The sequence below is a fragment of the Aquarana catesbeiana genome, linkage group LG05, assembly GCF_042186555.1.
Source record: "Aquarana catesbeiana isolate 2022-GZ linkage group LG05, ASM4218655v1, whole genome shotgun sequence".
Lineage (NCBI taxonomy): Eukaryota > Metazoa > Chordata > Amphibia > Anura > Ranidae > Aquarana > Aquarana catesbeiana.
The window spans coordinates 131980090-132002757 of NC_133328.1; the positions used below are offsets into that span (position 1 = coordinate 131980090).

Sequence of the window (22668 nt, forward strand, 5' to 3'; positions counted from 1 at the left end):
CAATATCTCAGATTCTTGTGCTGTTGCACATTACTGGAAACTTTCTACATATGGTAAAGCTATTATCACCCAGGGCTATAGTGAAATTAGCAGCATCTCACCTGAGGTACAGTCATATTTCTTCAGGTTATGTTAGTCGATCATCATCAAAGCAAGATTTATTTTCACTGTTCTGATGCATCAGCTCCATGGAACCATGAGGCACCAACTGTTTACAGAGTAAAATCCATAGGTCTCTTATTTATGAGAAGCCATTAGCAAACGTGCAAGCTACTTAAAGGCAGTACTTTCTTTAGCATTATTAATAAATAAACCTACATACAGCTCATCGTCTTTTTTGTAATATTAAAATTCAGCAGTATCGGTCTACTAGTACAATTTTCTAAGTAAAATTAAAAGGAGTAATCTGACTGTATGATAATATGGGCTTCCTTACAGCTTTTCAGACAGCTACTATCATATAGCCTACTTTAAGCTGTATCTCTATGGAATATAAATAAACATATACCATAAGATTTATTTGGTCATGTATAAAATTATTAAAGTCTCCGAAACATAAAAAGGTTTGATAGCATTTGACTGTATTTTTAGAAATGCCCAAGCTGGGGGTTAATTTCATTTAATCAAATCACAGACAAGCAAAGTTTTTTTTGTTTTTTTTCTTCATTGTGTTTAAGATGCATGTGGGATGTTCTGTCTCTTTCTTTCATTAGGGCCAATCCACATGGAGAGGGCTACGTTGGAGTCCACACCTGCTCAGCGGGGGAACCTGTCCTTGGATCCCCACCTGTCCATTTACACCCAACTAAAATCTGATCCATTTCGCAGACAGGATCGGGTCAGATGTCAACAGACACATGTGCCTTGATACCTGCCGCTCCATAGAGGAGACCGGGCAGTTCCATCGGGTCCGCCTGAAAAAATGACAATTGGACCTGATCAGTCTGCTAGTGAGAAAGGGGTCTAAAGCAAACCTTGTATTAAAAAAAAAAAACACTAAATAGCAGCTCTTTGTAAAATTTAACATTTCCTACCACTTCTTGTGCCAGCGATACTGGCCCCCAGGATAAATAGATAAGGACACTCTCGCCAGTAGGAGCAAAGACAGCAAAATTTAAACTAGACAGGGGTTTGGACACTTCTATATATTAGAAAAAACCTTTTGGCTTTACATATATTATAGGCAAACATATGAGGTAATCTGATCTAAGTGGAAGCCCTGCCTTGTGGCCACTGCTATCAGCCAAGCCGTTGTTCATATTTACTAAAGACTGTTATCAGTGCTCTACTTGGCAAAGAGAATATAAGAAAAATATAAACTTCTATTCCAAATAATTGCTGGTGGAGTGAATTTGCTGCAATTTGGACTTCACTAATAGAATCATAATGACTACATTGTGACCTTACATGTGGCCACGGTGAAAACATATGGCCATGTTGATACTGCATGGGATGACAATGACAATATTTGGGCACACTAACACTGGTCTTTTGGGTCACACATATTATGTAAGAAGCAAGAAGGGTGTACCAACCTCTTGCACTACCAAATGTACCATTTAATGAATTAATAAAGTCATTTTACTAGTAATTATACTCGCAAGCGATGCTCAGTGATAAGTTCATAGATCCAAAAGGCAAGTCATTTTCAGCTAGATGTGTGACCAATAGCTCCAGTGAACTATCTGACATCACGTGGCGCAGACACAAGCTAACGTATTTCGAGGGTAAACTTCTCTGAGTTCTTTGGTTCGTTACTTTGGTGCAATTTCAATGTGATTTGGCTCCATAGAAAATGCTAACCACATCCAAAGTCACACTACATAATCACAAAGAAGAGTCAAAAAGGCAACTGTATGTGAGTAAAATCATAGCAGGTTGCACAATTATATTAAAGTACTGTATAGTCCCCTACTGGATAGAGTAGGGGAGGGTTAAAACTTTTTTCTTTTTTTTTTCATCTGTGTCTTATCAAGTGATTTCCCTTCACTTCCTGTCCTATAGACTAAAGAGGAAGTGAGAGGATTTTGTTCCAATGTGAGGGAAATCCCCAGGAACAGCTGTCATGGGAAATAATTGTGAGGATTTTCCTTCTAATCTTGTTCCAGTGGTAGCTCATAATTTTGGATTCAACCTGACTTTCATTCCCTGATGATAACAATGATTAGAGAGAATCTTCATAACTGGGACAAAAGCAACAATAAAAACCTGACCGTGGTTCTAGCCTCTCACCACCTCATCCAAACGGTCTTTAGTTATACTTTGAAAGAAAAAAGTAGCATTTTATCTAAAGGGTAACTCCACTTTTGTGGGGAAAAAAATAGCAAATAAAGAAAAAATAATATAGCGTGTACAATTGCGATAGAAGTCATATTGTGATTAAATTTTATTAAAAAAGATCTTTCCTTTTCAATCTGCAGCCGCTATAATTTTTTATCAATGCAAAGCAATATGGCTACATGGAGTTGTTCTGTACACAGAATGTGTACTGACCACTCCCCAGAAACATAATTTCCTGCTTGTGTGATTGGCTCACCAATTTTCACAGAAGTCTGCCTAAGATGCAAGTCAGATTTCAGGCATCCCCTGCAACAAAAATTTAACTTTTGGTGCGATATTTCCAATAGGAACACATCTAAAGGGATGCAGGCCCAGCAGATTTCCTCATTAGTGCCCTGCAGCTGCCACAGCTGACTGATAATTATGAAACCACTCCCAATAGACCCACTCGGAACAGAGGCACAGACAAACACACTTAGATTTCTTCAAAATAACAAAAGGTAGGAATCTGCAACTGTTGTAATCCTTGCAATGTACATAGATCACCCAGAGGGGAATGTTTTTTCTCAATAAAAGTGGCGTTACGCTTTAAGTGAGAAATTGGCATTATGGCACACAAAAAAGTTTGATATTAAAATATCGTTTTATAAGACACAATTTTAGGGGGGGTTAATCGTCACTGGTAATTTGTGTTGTGAACAGTATGTATATCATTTGGACTAGAACTCTTCTGCACTTGCAAAATTTTGTTCAATATTAACCACTTGCTTACAGGACACTTAAACCCCCCTCCTATCCAGACCAATTTTCAGCTTTCAGCACTGACGCTCTTTGAATGACAATTGCGCGATCATACAAAACTGTATTTAAATGAAATTTTTATCATTTTTTCCCCACAAATAGAGCTTTCTTTTGGTGGTATTTGATCACCTCTGCGGTTTTTATTTTTTGTTAAAAAAATGTAAAAAGACAGAATTTAACAAAAAAAAAAAAAAATTTTTTTTTTTTATATTTTGTAATAAAATTTTAAAAAGGGTAATTTATCTCCTTCATTGATGTACGCTGATGAGGCGGCACTGGTGGGCACTGATCTGGTACATTGATAGGCAACACTGCTAGGTGGCACTGATTGGCACCACTGGTGGGCATTGATAGGTGGCACTTGTAGGCATTGATAGTTGGCACTCATGGGCACTGATACGTGGCACTGGTGGGCACTGTGGGCACTGGCAGGGGGTACTGGTGGCACAATTGAGGAATTATTGCCTCCCCCTCTTCGGGACCGATGTCCCTTGCTAATGAGCCGGTGATCGGCTTTTTTTTCTCCTCGCACGGTCAACGCGAGGAGAAAAAAAAAACAATCACAGAGCTTTTGTTTTGATCATGTGATCAGCTGTCATTGGCTGACAGCTGATCACATGGTAAGGGGCCGGGACCGGCCCCTTACTTGGATCGGTGATCAGCCGAGTCTCAGTGACTCGGTGATCACATCGCGCTCGGTGCGCGCCGTGCAGGGCGCGTGCACAGGGGAGGCCGTCATATGATGGCCTCCCGGGAATTAAGGTCCGTGCTGTAGCCGTCATTCGGCTATAGCGTGGATATCAAGCGGTTAATGCAGATCTTCCCCCTCCGCTTCTTAGTTTCTTTTTGCAGACGCTGCACACATTTCGGGTACTCACCCACCCAGCAGATCTAGCGTTTTCCGGCAGAGTCCGCCTCTCTCCACGCCAGCAGATTCTTGTGTGATTTCATTATAAGGCTGCTGGATCTCCTGGGTGTAGCTGGTGGGCCGACACGTGCTAGGTCCACCTCCCTTCTCCTTTGTCCATGAAGGACTATGCCCCCTGGAATATGACATGCATATACCAGGAGGCACAGCGAGCATAGTGCATGTCATTTGCCTAGGCGAGTGATGTGCATAAAGGGAAAGCCAGGAATTTTCACAAAAAAAAAAAAAAAATTGATAATACAAATAATAAACAAACAAAAAAAGATACGGACAGAGTGGAGAAAACTTCTAAGGGTGAAAATTCACTTTAAGAAAAATCGGCCAGTTTATGGCCAACTTTAGACAGGTCATAAGTGACCTATAAATAATGAGGCTGTCTCTTTGCCAACTCAGGGCAAAGAGACAGATTCTCTTAATAGCTCACCCCCCCAACTTACTATCCCAAGCCATTGACGCTTCCCGTAACTTTGTAGTCCTACATTTCCATTGGAATGCTGTTTCTTAACCCTGTGTAAGCTCCGTTTTGCATGGTATCAGGTGTCAGGTGATATTGACCCCCCATCACATCATTCCCTGCATCTATTACCTTTTGTACCACCACCCCCTCCCTTTAGAATGTAAGCTCTATGAGCAGGGCCCTCCTGTCCCTTCTGCAACAATATTGATGTTTTTTAGCCTCAAGTTTTTTTCCAAACTGTTAAAACAGTACAAAACACTACTATCATTACATGTCATAGCAAGATCAGCAAATCCTAACATTTTCCAGCACAGGGGTATCAGAAACTACCCAGGGACATCACACACAACGCCTCATGCCAGTTGTTTAATATCTATGGTGAGTACGTATTATTATTCTTATCGTCAAAATATTTGTTTCCTATTCACTTTTTCACTCTCCGATATTCATTATTCGGGTCAAACAGTGTCAACTAATTAATACAAAAAAAAAATAAAAATGTTCTTTGCTGTACAAAGTTTAAATAAGCATGGCATACATTGAATTAGCTTAATAGGCAAAGAAATGCTGTTTAAACAATCTACAATTCAACCATAAAATGAATTGTAAAGCTTCTTATCAACAATTAAATTACTATTTAATTTAAAAGCGGTATTAAGCATGCTTCTTTGCTGCTCACTACTAGAAATGCCTGTACGGTAAGTCCACTTCATTTGCTGTGTTCGGTAGCACTACAGCTGTCCAATGGTATTAAGGCATGAAGAAGCCATTTAGGCATCTAAAAACTAAACAAGTCAAAAACTATAACTATGTGCCAAACGATGCTTAAACAATATAGAATTTATGTTTGTTTCACATCTGCAGTGTCTCCACAATTATTGTGCACAAGATTGCACTTGCAATTTATCTTAATAAAGCATAATTTTAATTGTTTCAGTAACGAGTCATTTTATTTTCGCCGTTATATACTACACATGTATTTCTGTCCAAGATTTAGAGATTCACTGAATATAAAAATATCAGGATTAAAAAAGAAAAGAAAAAACATATCATGAATCCTCCTATTTGGACTTTTGCATTGGAGGATACAAATCCTTTACAATGGATGCAGCCATCAATACACATATACAACGAGCATTTACTTGTAAGTATTACACTGTAGTTTTCTGCTCTGTTCGACTTTTTTTTTTTTAATGTCTTAATTTCTCTGTCCCCCTCTCTGTAACCCATAATTTATTTTAACACTGTTGAATTTATGTACTAGAGACTGGGGAATATTATCTGGTTTATTGAATACGGAGTGCTAGAAGCAAACCGCTAGTAGAAATGAGCAGCGATTGTAGTAACCAACCAGAATTCACTTAATTAACCCACACTAGAACAACATGGATTCTGATTAACATAACAACTGTAAATTACAGCGCTACAAAGTTATACTCATAGAATGTGAAATTAAATAATATAAATCAAAGTCCACCAAAAAGTACATATGTGATATATATAATCATAAAACAATAAAGTGTAAAAGTATATTGCACAGTTCTAATTTGAGTGACTTCCTTCACCAAAACTCCAACAGACACTAAAATATGTGAAGCACCTTCCACCCAGCAGATAGAATGCATACTCACCACAAAGCCATGCGGCTCCACCCAACACATTTCACATCACAGCGCATTCTCAGAGGCCTCTAGTGTCAGTACATGCGGCCATTATATAGCCTATGACCGGAACTCCCCTCACATCACTCCCGGTTGTGGAGCTATCTTACTGCACCAGAAAACTCCAACCTCAGATGTCGCTTCCGAAGCGGAGCGAAATGCATTAGTTGATGCAGACTTCCAGTGACGTCACATCCTGAATTTGGAATGCAAACCGTGGATTGCACGGTTGTTTTACATGCGTTTTAACAAAGATGTACCATGTGATTGTAAACTGCTTTTCTTTAATAAAAAAGCTTTTTAAACGGTATCATGCTATGAATGTCCTATTCTCCTCTTATGATCACGTTTAACTGGTGGAAACGTGAAGAGTCAAGGATTTGCCTATTGAGCCTTATTTGAGAAAATACAGGTACAAATATAGCTTGATAGTAGTATAAAGTTGTACAAGTGTTTTGTTATAACAAGACAATGCTTAACAGTAATAGCTAGTCCTCATCAGATTGATTACCTAGTGTCAATATAGACCAGGAGCTTAAAAGTCTATTTCTTGCACAGTGAAAAGAAAAATGTACATACACAAATAGACCTTATGTTGAGCCCTATCAGCAGGTTAAGCAAATTCCATATCAGGATGGAAAAAAAAACAAAATGGTATAATACTGAAGGGCCCGCGTGGGACGTCTGGTGCCAATATATGTGCTCAGGTGGTCTTTTTCTCCGTACAAGTTTTACTTCAGGATTCGGTCAACATGGGCTTTTTTAACGTGATAGGTAATATGCCCCGTACACACGGTCGGACTTTGTTCGGACATTCCGACAACAAAATCCTAGGATTTTTTCCGACGGATGTTGGCTCAAACTTGTCTTGCATACACACGGTTACACAAAGTTGTCAGAAAATCCGATCATTCTAAACGCGGTGACGTAAAACACGTACGTCGGGACTATAAACGGGGCAGTGGCCAATAGCTTTCATCTCTTTATTTATTCTGAGCATGCGTGGCACTTTGTCCGTCGGATTTGTGTACACACGATCGGAATTTCCGACAACGGATTTTGTTGTCGGAAAATTTGATATCCTGCTCTCAAACTTTGTGTGTCGGAAAATCCGATGGAAAATGTGTGATGGAGCCCACACACGGTCGGAATTTCCGACAACAAGGTCCTATCACACATTTTCCGTTGGAAAATCCGACCATGTGTACGGGGCATAAGAGTGTATTTTAAAGTTGGCCTTGGTTCTATCCAAGTACCTTTACTTAGGGGGGAAGTATTTGAGGGTATGAGATTTTAAGGGATCCAAATGAGGGATTGGGGAGCCAGTAGATAAAGGTCTCCCTTTATAAAGTGACAAGATGCTGAGAAAACAGGGCGATGAATGTTTGGGGAAATATGATTAAACATAAGATTTTTTTTTACTACAGGCGATACTTTTATAAAAAGCTGGTTAGTGAGGGCACGAAAGGAAGGCGAGCACAGCACTTTTACCACCTTCTCATATTTTATTGCACGGATTGCACTTTTAAAGAAACAATGGCACTGAAGAATTACAGAACTTTATGAACTTTTTTTTCACTACTTTGAAACTTTCATGTATATGAGCTTATTGTTGGTATTGTAGGAAGTTTTGTTTACATTTTTTATGTCATTGCATTGAGCACATACAGTATATATTATAATTTTTAAAGGCACATACACCTTTTCACCTAGCAGCAGTCCAACTATTAACCACAACACTAATACACCACAGGACATTCACATTATTTACTGCAGTCTAACACTTGCCGACCAGGCTTTTCCTGGCACTTTTTGTTTACAAGTATAATTCAGTATTTTTTGCTTGAAAATTACTTATAACCCCCAAGCATTTTTTTTTGTTTTTTTTTTTTAGCAGTGGCTTTAGGGAATAAAATGGCGATCGTTGCAATTTTTTATGTCACATGGTATTGGCACAGCAGTTTTGCAAACGCATTTTTTTGGAAAATATATACTTTAAGAAATGTTTAAAAAAATGCAATAGTTATCCCAATTATTTATATAATGTGAAAGATGATGTTACGCCAAGTAAATAGATACCTAACATGTCATGCTTTAAAACTGTGCATGCATGGCGACAAACTACAATACTTAAAAATCTCCATAGGTGACGCTTTAAACATCTTTACAGGTTACCTGTTTAAAGTTACAGAGGAAGGCTAGCCCTAGAATTATTGCTCTCATTCTAAAGTTTGAGGCGATACCTGACGTGTGGTTCGAATATCGTTTACATATGCAAGCGCTACTTACATATGTGTTTGCTTATGCACACAAGCATGGAGGGATAGGGGCGCTTTAAATTTTTTATAATTATTATTTATTTTACTTTTTATTTTTACACTGTCCCTTTGATTATTATTTTTTCTTTTTTGATCACTTTTATTCCTATTACAAGGAATGTAAATATCCCTTGTAATAGAAATAAGGATGACAGGTCCTCTTTATGGAGAGATATGGGGTCAAAAGACCCCAAATCTCTTCTTTACCTTTAAAAGCAAAGGTTTTTCGGTTTATAAAAAGACGTCGCTCCAGTCCTCCAAGGCCATAGAGTTGATCAAAGAGTGTTTGGGAGCAGTCGACTGCACTGCCGGATCTTTTTTCTGACGAACTGACGCACACCCCACTCGGAAAACTGTTCCAGCGGTTTATGAGTCGCTCTGACTGCTTTCATGAGAAAGCCGGCCGCCTGCTGAAAAACGGTACCGGGAATAAGGCTGATACCTTCAGCTATATTCCCAGTGAACCACTTGCAGACCACAACGTATATATACATATTGCAGTCAACAAGTGGTTGAGAAACAATATCTGCCGCCATTTTATCTTGGATGGGTTCTGATTGATTGCAATGGCTACTGCATTTTGTACTTACTTTATTAAAATGGCCTACAAAATATTGGAATGTTCCTTTCTTGATTATTTTTTTTTAAACTGCCTTACATGAAGCCATATGCACAGAGCTACATGTCTTTTGCAGTTTTACCTAGCACCCAGCATTTTCTACAGCTACAGACCTCTTGCATATGACAGCAAGCCATTTACGTTCCTTTTTTGACCAGTTATAGGTGTCTGCTAAGGTATTTGCAAACTGAAAGAGTCTCCAAGTTCTCAAACTGTTTTTTTTGTTTTTTTTTTTTTTTTTTTTTTAGATATTCAGAGCCTTCCACTCCAGCTAAATGTATTTCAAATTATATTTCTGAAGAGGATTCTAAATTAATTTTGTGTAATGAGTCAATCTTCCCTGTGGCACAATAGACCCTGGTGTCGAGCTTCCAGATGATGGACCTTGAATGAGTGATCTTGTCATATGCCTCAGCATTTTGTTCATATTTCACTGTGATTTTGGCTCTCCTGCGTCACCAGGGAATCACGTTTTGTTTTATGTATTTATTTATTACATGTATCTATACAGCTCTATCTAAATTATGCAGCGATTTACATGTTGTACATTCACATAAGTCCCTGGTCCCTATATAAAATGTATACATACACATACTATGGCCAATTTGGGCAGAAGCTAAATAATATGCCAGCATGTCTTTGAACATTGTCTTTTACCAGTGTACCCAGAGGAAACCAACACAAGCACAGGGAGAACATGCAAACTCCATGGAAATAGTGCCCTGGCCAGAATATGAACCAAGGACTCTAGTGCTGCAAGGCAGAAGTGCCAATCTCTAAGCCACTGTGCAGTATGTTTGCTTAGCACCATGTGTGTCTTTCTGTTACAGTTTTTAGTTATATATACATATAAATGCAGCACTTAAATGAGTGAAAAATTAGAACACAAAGTCCAAAAGCAAGAGTGACATACAGTCCACAATAAATCACAAATAGTAATGTAAGTAGTAATAGTGATTTAAGTGCACTATGATCTTCTTCACTTGCTGTTCAATAAGTGTGCAACACCATGTGTTCTCCACCAAAATACACAGAGGCTTACCAAAAAAAAAAATGTGACACTCATATGAGAAATCAGACTGAGCTTATGAGAATCTTAATGGAACACTGCACAGAATTTCCAGCCGATACCAAAGTTACCTCTCCATCTCCAGCAAGCATCATAGCACAAGGCATATGAAGAAGCTCCCAATAGTGTAAATCCAGTTGGTTTCTTTTATTTAAAAACGGTAAAATAACACTCACATCAATATGACATGTGAAATGGCTTCTCAAACTACAATATCCTGAATCCTCAGCACTGAGCGCCTATGTGGTGATGCCACGGCTTCCGGCTCCACCCAACTCGTTTTGTCATAAATTTCATCATCAGTTGCAACTTATTATCACTCACATTTTCATTATTTTTCTAGTCCCATTTAACTTTGTATTTGTTGGAATTCAACAGAGGCACTCTCATTGTTTGTGTGTCATTGTTTAATTTCAGTGCTACCCCACAAACCTGGTGTCCTATTGTATAAAAGGGTTCCAACGAAAAATGTTTAACATAGAACTGTAGACAGGCAATGGACAATCCAGATGTTTTCATATTGCCATAAAGCATTAAAACTGCTTTAAAGTGAGCCCTTTTGACTTCTTTAGTTACAGCTACTGCCGAGTTATTCATTGTCTTTCAAGTCAAGCCTCGGTACTCTACTTTCTCCCCTCTTTACATTAGAAGACTGTCAGGCCGCCAAATCTTAGTTGTCAGGAAGGAGCTGAATTAAAGCTTTCACTTCAACATTTGAGGATACAGTGCATCTGGAAAGTATTCACAGCACTTCACTTTTTCCACATTTTGTATGTTACAGCCTTACTCCAAAATTGATTAAGTTCATAATTTTTCTCAAAATCCTACAAACAATAACCCAAAATGATAATGTGAAAGAAGTTTACTTGAAATCTTTGCAAATTTATAAAAAAAAAAAATAAAAAAAAAAAAAAAAAAAATTGCATTTACATACAGTCAGGTCCATAAAAATTGGGACACCAACACAATTCTAATCTTTTTGGCTCTATACACAACCACAATGGATTTGAAATGAAAAGAACAAGATGTGCTTTAACTGCAGACTTTCAGCTTTCATTTGAGGGTATTTACATCCAAATCAGGTGAACGGTGTAGGAATTACAACAGTTTGTATATGTGCCTCCCACTTTTCAAGGGACCAAAAGTAATGGGACAATTGGCCGCTCAGCTGTTCCATGGCCAGGTGTGTGTTATTCCTTCATTATCCCATTTGCAAGGAGCAGATAAAAGGTCAGAGTTCATTTCAAGTGTGCTATTTGCATTTATCTGTTGCTGTCAACTCTCAATATGAGATCCAAAGAGCTGTCACTATCAGTGAAGCAAGCTATCATTAGGCTGAACAAACAAATCAAACCCATCAGAGAGACAGCAAAAACATTAGGTGTGATCAAATCAACTGTTTGGAACATCCTTAAAAATAAAGAATGCATCGGTGAGCTCAGCAACACCAAAAGACACGGAAGACCACGGAAAACAACTGTGGTGGATGACTGAAGAATTCTTTCCCTGGTGAAGAAAACACCCTTCACAACAGTTGGCCAGATCAAGAACACTCTCCAGGAGGTAGGTGTATGTGTGTCAAAGTCAACAATCAAGAGAAGACTTCACCAGAGTGATTACAGAGGGTTCACCACAAGATGTAAACCATTGGTGAGCCTCAAAAACAAGAAAGCCAGATTAGAGTTTGCCAAACAACATCTAAAAAAGCCTTCACAGTTCTGGAACAACATCCTATGGACATATGAGACCAAGATCAACTTGTCCCTAAGTGATGGGAAGAGAAGAGTATGGAGAAGGAAAGGAACTGCTCACGATCCAAAGCATACCACCTCATCAGTGAAGCATGGTGGTGGTAGTGTCATGGCGTGGGCATGTATGGCTGCCAATGGAACTGGTTCTCTTGTATTTATTGATGATGTGACTGCTGACAAAAGCAGCAGGATGAATTCTGAAGTGTTTTGGGCAGTATTATCCGCTCATATTCATCAAAATGCTTCAGAACTCATTGGACGGCACTTCACAATGCAGATGGACAATGACCCGAAGCATACTGCGAAAGCAACCAAAGAGTTTAAGGGAAAGAAGTGGAATGTTATGCAATGGCCAAGTCAATCACCTAACCTGAATCCGATTGAGCATGCATTTCACTTGCTAAAGACAAAACTGAAGGGAAAATGCCCCAAGAACAAGCAGGAATTGAAGACAGTTGCAGTAGAGGCCTGGCAGAGCATCACGAGGGATGAAACCCAGTGTCTGGTGATGTCCATGCGTTCCAGACTTCAGGCTGTAATTGATTGCAAAGGATTTGCAACCAAGTATTAAAAAGTGAAAGTTTGATGGATGATTGTTAATCAATTCCATTACTTTTGGTCCCTTAAAAAGTGGGAGGCACATATACAAACTGTTGTAATTCCTACACCGTTCACCTGATTTGGATGTAAATACCCTCAAATTAAAGCTGAAAGTCTGCAGTTAAAGCACACCTTGTTTGTTTCATTTCAAATCCATTGTGTTGGTGTATAGAGCCAAAAAGATTAGAATCGAGTCAATGTCCCATTATTTATGGACCTGACTGTAAGTATTCACAGCCTTTGCAATGAACTCAAAATTGAGCACAGATGCGTCCTGTTTCCACTGATCATCCTTGAGATGTTTCTATAACTTGATTGGAGTCCACCTGTGGTAAATTCAGTTGATTGGACATTATTTGGAAAGGCACACCCCTACCTATAAAGGGTCCCAAATTTACCAGTGCATGTCAGAGCACAAACCAACCCATGAAGTCCAAGGAATTGTCTGTAGACCTCCGAGACAGGATTGGATCGAGGCACAGATCTGGGGAAAGGTACAGATAAATGTATGCAGCATTGAAGGTCCCAAAGAGCACAGTGACCTCCATCATCCATAAAAAGGTAGAAGTTTGGAACCACCAGGACTCTTCCTAGAGCGGGCTGCCCGGCCAAACTGAGCGATCGGGGGAGGAGGGACTTAGTCAGGGAGGTGACCAAGAACCGATGGTCAGTCTGACAGAGCTCCAGTGTTTGTGGAGAGAGGAGAATCTTCCAGAAGAACCACCATCTCTGCAGCACTCCACCAATCCGGCTCTTATGGTAGAGTGGCCAGAGGGAAGCCACTCATCAGTAAAAGGCACATGACAGCCTGCCTGGAGTTTGCCAAAGGACACCTGAAGGACTCTCAGACCATGAGAAACAAAATTCTCTTCTGGTCTAATGAAACAAAAGTTGGCCTGAACTCTTTGGCCTAAATGAGAAGCGCCATGTCTAGAGGAAGCCAGGCACCGTCATCACCTGGTCAATACCATCCGTACAGTGAAGCATGCTTTGATGAAGGCTTCATAGCTGAAACGCGTCAGAATATATATCCTGTACCCATGTATCCTGTACCCATGTAACAAATAAAGTACTTTTATTCAAGAGCATCCGAGTTGCCAGCCTTCTTGATTCGAGAATTGCACTTGTGGGGCCTGAACGCCCTGGCTAGAGCACCGAATCACAGTTCGTGGACTCTTATAATGGCAGTGGAGCTGGGGTAACATCTTGTTTCTCTCTACAGTGAAGCATGGTGGTGGCAGCATTATTCTGTGGGGATGTTTTTCAGCAGCAGTAACTGGAAGACTAGTCAGGATCGAGGGAAAGATGAATGCAGCAATGTACAGAGACATTCTTGATGAAAACCTGCTCTGGAGCCCTCTGGACCTCAGACTGGAGTAAGGGTTTTTCTTCCAACATGACAATGACCCTAAGCACACAGACAAGATAACAAAAGAGTATCTACCGAACAACTATGTGACTATCCTTGAGTGGCCCAGCCATGGCCCAGACTTGAACCCAATTGAAAATCTCTGGAGAGATGAAAATGGCTGTGCACCGACGCTCCCCATCCACCCTGATGGAGCTTGAGAGGTCCTGCAAAGGAGAATGGGAGAAACTGCCCAAAAATAGGTGTGCCAAACTTGTAGCATCATACTCAAAAAGACTTGAGGCTGTGATTGGTGCCAAAGGTGCTTCAACAAAGTATTGAGTACAGGCTGCGAATACTTATGTACAAGGGATTTTTTTTTTTTTTATAAATTTGCAAAGATTTCAAACAAACTTCTTTCTCGTTATTATGGGGAATTGTTTGTGGAATTTTGGAGGAACATAATGAATGTAACCCATTTTGGAATAAGACTGTAACATAACAAAATGTAGAAAAAGTGAAGCACTGTGAATACTTTCTGGATGCACAGAGTGCAGCAGCCACAAAGGTCAGTAAGAGCTTCTTTTAGGCCTTGTTTATACCTGCTTTGCTCTCTGCAGTGCAATCCACATTCAGATCATTCTTCAGTGAGTATTAGACAAGCAGCGAGGAGGCGGTGTCCTTATCACCTGCTTTAACCCCCTAAATTCCAGACAACCATGCTGCAACTGGGAGCAACGTGCGCAGTTGCGGGGCCATTGCAGCGCAGCCCCATTAACTTGAAGGCAAGGGATGTAATTCCTGCTGTGGTTGCAAAGCATTGGGGCCAAGGCATGTGTACACCCCCAGCCACTGGCTCTCTAGCAAAAAGGGGGAGCAGGCGAGGGGCGGTATAAAAGCGCAGCTCAACTGCAGGATTTTATCATACTCCCAATCGCAAGTGTAAATGAGCCCTTAACATTTATTTATTGCTTTTTAAATGCACTTAATTATGAGAATCTAGCATGGCCTGGCCACAGTTATACTTTAAACTAAGCAACTGCTATCCTTTTAATTTCATAGTAAAGCCTAACAACCAGTGAAATGATAGGCTTTGCTACCACTCTGAAATGTTTATGCATCCCACACAAAATGACATTGTTCACAGTGTGTAAACCTGGAGTTTTACATTACTCCAACAAGAGCATAGAGCATATAATATTAATGGCAGTACACACATTTACTGAAAGGATGAAAGAAAAATTACTTAAGCGCCTTCTACTTGTGAACATGCTTTTCTTTTCAGTCCATTTAAATTAGTTCTACAAATGTCAACTGAAGACTGTTACATGGATTCACAAAACTGTTAAAATCCCAATTACTGTGGAAGTAAAAACAGTATACCTTTTCCTTCTATTCACAACAAGGCAGCAGCGACCACTGGTTACCAGAAAGACAAATAGGTGGTATTCTCCAAATAAATATGAACACAAAAACCTAATAAATCTATAACTATGTCACAGGGGAAAAGTGCAGGGTAAGCTGACCCTAGAAAGTCAGAGATGAAAAATTGGCGCTTTATTCCTTCATGTTATCTGGTGCAGATTTATTAATAAATCTATACAAGTTTAACCATTTCAGCCCCGGAAGAATTAACTAATTGATTGCGGATCTGCTATCCAGCCATCCTCTCGGACCGATTGTTATTTGGGATAATTTTTCCTCATGTCCGAAGAACTGTGCATTTAGATGGTGTTGTATAGCTATCGCTTCCTTATGCATATATGAATTGTGGTTTTAATTGATGTCCTTTTTGTATTTTTCAATAAAACTAATTTTTTATAGATACTTTTTGTAGTCGTGCCTGGAAAGTCCAAAGTCCCTCTTCCTTGTGTTTTGAGTCTAAATAATAGTTGTAGGACGTGGCACAAGTGTACCTTTCATGTATACACAGTACCACTGTGGTAGCACCCGGGCCCATGGTCCCCAGTAACTTTTTGGCTGTGGGAACCAAATAGTGGTTTGCTAATTATTTTTCAAATAACTTTTTTTCTTTACTAGTGGATATTCCCCTTTTTTAGATCAATAGTCTTCTTTTCACTATACCTAGTATATCACACAGAAGGGGTGACCTATTGACTTTGTAGGCACAGCATGGACGGGGTATATGTCAGAAATTCAAACAAATTGTAACGTTGACACAGAACAGGAAAACGGGATTAATCAATATATGGCGAAAATGAAACGCCTTTTGAAAAAGAAAGCTAATCTTTACTGGCACATAGAATTCCTAAATAAATACGTCCGGGAAAACATAAGCCCTTTGGGACTCAGGATACAAATATATCCTTCATTCCAAACTACTACTACTGAGTTTAAGGTAGCATGGGAGAATGCACTCACGACCAGCAGTAATAATCTGATGAAACTCCTCATCTCCCAATATCAATCTGAACTTATCACACTTGACCAGGAGATTGTAACGTTACAGTCTTCTAATGAGAGCATAAAAACTCATGCCCTGTACACTAAACGGTGGCAAGATATCAAGGATTTTGTCACCAGAATCACTAGAGACATTATCTACAAGAAACAAAATAAGCTATCCAAGGATAGACTGGCCTTCATGGAAGGCTTTGCATATCACTGGCAGCTGCCCTCCCAAAATAAAGGGTCTAGGACAAGACATCGTACTATGAAAAAATCAGGGAAACGTTCCTTCACAGCCTTCCTCCAGGAAAAGTAACTCTACAACACATCACTCTCATCAAGGAGCACGTAAGCGGCATCTGGGTGGTGGGTCTTATACACCCTATTTCAAAAAACGTCCTCCTTCAGATAACACTCTTTTTCACACTAGGCCCTCTAATGATGTTTCTCCTAGTTTAAACACTAATGGACACCCACCAGGAAAATATTTGGGGGCTACAGCCCTTCAGGCTATCCAGCTTCTTAATTCACAATCACAGACACAAAATATGCCGGTGAATGCGAATCCATCCTCAATTGTCAGCGACACGGGCAGACCTCCTTTGCAGGGGGCCACTGCCGCTGAGAATATACAACCAGCATATCAGAATGCTTCTAGCAATAACATATCTGTCCCACATCTTCGGCAAAGTACATTGGATGTACATGTCTCTCAAACGAGAAATTCGTCACTCAATTTTCAGACACCAGCTCACACACCACTTCCCACGTGAATACCAATCTGGACATTCTTAACCTTACACCATACTCCCTCACTACTCACCAAATAGAGGTTCTCCAACTGGGTTTGAGCTTCTGCCCCTCCACGATAATTGATAAATATGAAACCATTAAGGACCTATGTTTATTTTCTCGGAATCTCACATATACATTTTTGTTTGATAATGACCGGGTTCGATCTGTACAAGATAAGCAAATTTCTGAACAAGTTAAAAATTTTACAATGGAGGACTTTCGGGCCCTCCGGGATCTAATGTTATTATTAGACGAAAATTAACAATCCAGCCAGGCCGATATCCCAATGACTTCTAATTCTAGTGTTTCAGTATCTGCCCCTAAAAATCCATTTAGAGCAAAATCTCAGCGCTTTCCCGATTTAATGACCAACTCCAATATCTGGGCTTCCTGATGGGCACGATCAATGATGTCAGAAAAATGAATGTAATGCCCAAACATAGAAATCTTACTCAGGCACAGGTATAAGCAATCACACAATTACAGAATCACCCTGATTTGGTGATTAAACACGCCGATAAAGGCGGGAATATTGTCCTCATGACCAAAGCTGACTACAAACACATGGTTATGAACATTCTATGTAATAGGGCATGGTATAGATGTATTGATTCCACTGAGATTGATCAGTATAGAACAGAATTTCTGACTATCATTGGTTCCGCCCATCAGGAAGGCCTCATTGACCAGGATCTTTACAATTTTTTGAACATACGCCATCCAAGAATGGCCACATTTTATGCACTCCCTAAAGTGCATAAGGACTCGACCAAACCCCCTGGGAGACCCATAGTATCAGGGATTGGGTCCCTTACGGAAAATGCCAGCCGTTTGGTCGATTCTATACTTTTACCACATGTATTGTCACTACCCTCGTATATCAGAGACACATTGGATCTTCTCAAACACATTGAAGGGATGGTCGTGCCTCCTGATGCCCTGCTCTTGACATTGGATGTGGAGGCTTTGTACTCGAGCATCCCTCACGAGCAGGGCATCAGGACAGCACGTGCCTTCCTTCGTGAACAAACTCACCATCAACCATCGCTGGGACTATTGTGAGTTCATTCTGGAACTGTTGCGGTTCATTCTCACGCACAATTGTTTCACATTTAATGAGTCCCACTTCCTCCAGGTACAGGGCGTGGCCATGGGCACTTGCTGCGTGCCCACCTACGCCAATCTGTACCTGGGGGGTGGGAATGTGCTATTTTTTCAGATGACAATCTATCACAATTCACGAGCCAAGTGATGTGCTGGCTGCGTTTTATTGATGATATCTTTATTGTATGGTCAGGTTCTATGGGAAGTTTAAATACTTTTGTCGAAAGATTGAATTGTAACTCGTTTAATCTAAAATTCACAGTGTGTAGTGACAAATCTACAATCACCTTCCTTAATCTCACGATTTGCAAGGATAGTGATGGCCGGCTGGCTTCCACATTGTTCCGCAAGGAGACGGCAGGGAATACCCTCCTGCATGCGGAGCGTGCCCACCCACATACCCTCATACGGAGTATACCCTACGCACAGTACCTTAGACTACGCAGAAATTGCACACACACCGGAGGAATTTAAACGGCAAGCCAATCTACTCCGTGACCACATGAGGGCAAGAGGCTACAGTAAATCACTCCCTCGCCGCGCTTACAATAAAGCGCTACGACAATCACGGAACTCCCTTTTGTATCAGAATAAGATCCCTAAATCCAACTCAATGGTAAGATACATTACAAAGTACTCTCAACATCATGCAGAATTACGCAACATTTTAACTACACACTGGTCTCTGTTACGTGAGGATCCAATTCTGGCCAAATATGTAACTCCTACTCCAGCTATTACATTTCGTAGATGCAGATCCTTACGGGATAAACTTACATCTAGTCACTACTGTAATGATTCTCCAGCACAAATCCACCCTAAAGGTATTACTAGATGTGGGAGATGTACTTTTTGTCCCTGGATTCCTACAGGTACCTGTTTTGAACTACCCAATGGGGAAATCTTTACCCCTCACTTCCATGCGAATTGCAAAACTCAGGGTATAGTTTACCTAATGACATGTAATTGTCAAGCCTTTTATGTTGGGAAAACCATCAGACAATTTCGCTCTCGTATTAAGGACCATATTTACTACTCGGGTGGGGGTAAGATGATCACCTCAGTGAGCAGGCACCTGGACCTCTACCATAGATTCGACACCTCGGTGGTTTCTTTCATCGCCCTTGCAGTGATTCCTAGGAACCCCCAGGGTGGCGATTGGGACAAACAAACACTGAGACAAGAAACACTCTGTATAGAACGCGTGAATGCAACCCGGGCTCCTGGCATAAATGAAGCTCAGTCCTACAAACCCTTTCTTTGAATCAGTATCTCTTATGTATATCTCAATGAGAAGTAGTGCCCTTGAGATATTAGAGATTCGGGGGTAAATTATCTGACATTTTTCTCCTCTTCCCCTTTCCCCCTTCCTTGTGGCATTCCTCTTCATATACCCTTTCCAACAGACTTCTGCTGTGTGTGTCCATATCTCTTCAATTCTATGTGTACTTACATCTAGAACACTGTTAGAAACTGATTGGACTATTTACATATTAGAGCTTGATATTCAAGCTCTAATTTCATTTATGAAGACTATTGATGCTTAGGTTTATAAACTGCTTAAAATGTTTAATAATGTTTGCTGATGATTTATCCCTTGTTATTTTTATTTGTTGTATTGTGTTCCCTTTTCCCTGTGGTGCTGTTCCAGTGTGGTTGGTGCGGGCGCCACCTAGAGGTGGGTTCTTGGCTGCCATGCGGCTGCCCAGAGTCACACCAGCATTGCTGATGTGACGCTTACATCAGCTGGCATGGATGGATATCTCCCATCCACCATGCCGGCTGTTGTTGCTCTGTGCGGCGTGTTGCTCCTCACGTCGGATTCGCCGTCATCCACACTGACGGCGATCCGGGTCGGGTGGCGCGCATGCGCACTGGGAGCATTCGGCCGGTCCGGATGACGTCACGTTGGCGAAGCCGATTGGGTGACCACGGATGGGACGCACACACAAATAGGAGGGCGTCCTGTTTATTGTGTGCAACCCGATCCAGCGCAGGGAAGGCACCACACGTCGGAGGCTAATGGTCCATGGCATCCAGATACCCTTATCTCTACATAAGTAGCAGCTACAACATAGGGATTACTGGTGTATATATATTCTTTGGGCAAACTTTTTCATAGCTGACTCCCCATCTTGCTCCTTCTTTGTTTTCTAGGCATAAGTACCACTAGATTACCTGTTGAGACTCCTTGGCTTTGGCATCCATTTAATTATCTCTGACCTTCTGAACCCTTCTGTTATACTTATATATATAGATCTGAGACTGACAGGCAATATATACACTTTTTTACATTCTGAGCTGCTGGTGAGTGAGTTTTGTTATGTGCTTTGTGAACCTTATGAACATTGTAGGCATGTAGATCACCCCTTTTTAAGTTGGTTCTTTCTTTATAGAAAGGTCCCTCCATAGGACATATTATCAGCCCAGATTCATCCCGACGTGTGCTGCTATACCACATTGCTGGCCCTTCCCTAACCTGCGGGCATATTTTTCATGATTTTAGAATATATATACGTTGTGAGTACTTTTATAGATATATCCTCCTTTTGTCTCTCCCTCCCTTTTCCTACTCCTTTCCTTTCTCCCCTCTTTCCCCCCCCCCTCCTTCCCCTTCTCCCCTTTATCCCGTCCCACTTCCCCCGTTCCCCTTCCCCTATTCCTCCCCCTTCTTTTCCCTATTATTGTTGGATCTACAACTTTTTTTGTATGAAGCTTTTCTATATTGTTACACTTTTCAGCTACCATCCAGTACTATGTTGTGTGCGCCCCCATGGTAGCCTTTCATCACCTTCTGGGGTTGTGTCTCTACGCTATACCGCACTGGTTCAGCCTGCAGAAAATTGTGTGATTATGGAGTATATGGCATCGTTTTAGGTGCTGGGTTTCAGGGTTTTATGTATTAATTATATGTTATGTTATGTATTTTGATAGCCACAATTTATCTTTCCGCTCTTGAAGAAGCGTGAAGACACGTGAAACATGTTGAGTATTGAATATCTACCTGACATGAACTAATTGATTGCGGATCTGCTATCCAGCCATCCTCTCGGACCGATTGTTATTTGGGATAATTTTTCCTCATGTCCAAAGAGCTGTGCATTTAGATGGTGTTGTATAGCTTTCGCTTCCTTATACATAAATGAATTGTGGTTTTAATTGATGTCCTTTTTGTATTTTTCAATAAAACTAATTTTTTATAGATACTTTTTGTAGTCGTGCCTGGAAAGTCCAAAGTCCCTCTTCCTTGTGTTTTAAGTCTAAATAATAGTTGTAGGACGTGGCACAAGTGTACCTTTCATGTATCCACAGTACCACTCTGTGTTGTGATACAATTTCAATTTTGTACTTCTGACACTATTTTGGGACCATTGTCATTTATACAGCGATCAGTGCTAGAAAAATGCACTGATTACTGTATAAATGACCCTGGTAGGGAAGGGGTGAAACACTAGGTGGCGATCAAGGGGTTAAGTGTGTCCTAGGGAGTGATTCTAACTGTGGGGGGGGCTACCTAGGACATGACAGCAATCACTGCTCCCGATGACAGGCAGATGTCACTAGGCAGAACGGGGAAATGCCTGGTTTACATTTCCCGTTCTGCCGCTCCGTGACAAGATCGCGGGACACCGGCTGACATCGAGTCCGTGGGTCCCGCGGGCACAGAGCACGCAGCAGGGGCGCGCGCGCCCACAATGCTGCTTCTTAAAGGGGACGTACACCCTTTTGCGCAGCCGTGCCATCGTGCCGACGTTGTGCACTGGTCGCCAAGTGGTTAAATCAGGCAATAAATCAAAAAGCAAAGCACCGCTACTTTGTAAACACCCACTGATCGTAAAAACACAAAGAAAAAAAGAGAAAAAAATTACCCACCTTACACCCCAACTTGCACAAGGTTTTAGATCTTCAGCTTTCCCAGAATCTCATCAGAAGGCTGAGTGACGTCACCAGGACCTAAGTGAGGAAGCCATAAGTCGAAATGTAAGACAAGTATGTTGCATGTTAAATTACCTGTAAAAGCCCCCCTTGTGTAGACATCCAAAAAGTCCTGAGACTGCTGCTGGGAGCCACCATTTTGGACGTAGTGTCAGCAGCCCCAGCAGATTCAGAGCTGTCACTCAAGTGACACTTTATAGATTTCCCTTTCCCTCTGGTGCTACATAACATGTTAAATAGGCTGTTGAGAAGAGATCCTAGTCCAGGACTAACAGTAATTGGATGCTGCAAGAAGAGTAGAGGGCTTTAATGTGAAAGAAGTACGCTGGGGATTTGACTCTGCTGGTGCAGTCCGATTTTCTAGCAAGTTCAAAGCACATTGCAAAAAACAAAATAATAAAAAATTATAGAAAAGAAACACACTGTAAGGCCTCTTGCACATGATACTCCTGTTTGAACATCTATTTTTTTCAGTTGTTTTTTTTTTTTTTGTATGTATTTGCAAGCATTTTTTGCACATATGCTTTCACGCAATTTTGCGCACAAAACTTATTTTCGCATTCACAATATGTTAATGGGCATGGGCATTTGC

At 40.7% G+C, this 22668-nt stretch overlaps 1 protein-coding gene across 4 annotated transcripts in view; it reads right to left on the reverse strand.

The window, feature by feature from the left end:
- The window catches only part of TBC1D5 (TBC1 domain family member 5), an 842416-nt gene that overhangs the window by 703692 nt on the left and 116056 nt on the right, over nucleotides 1-22668 (reverse strand). For 3 of the 4 annotated variants that reach the window (XM_073630202.1, XM_073630199.1, XM_073630200.1), the window contains one exon: nucleotides 22014-22094. The exons of the other annotated variant lie outside the window; for it this stretch is intronic. The gene's annotated coding sequence lies outside the window, so the exon portion shown is untranslated. The remainder of the gene's footprint in view (nucleotides 1-22013; nucleotides 22095-22668) is intronic. 4 annotated transcript variants of the gene reach the window in all.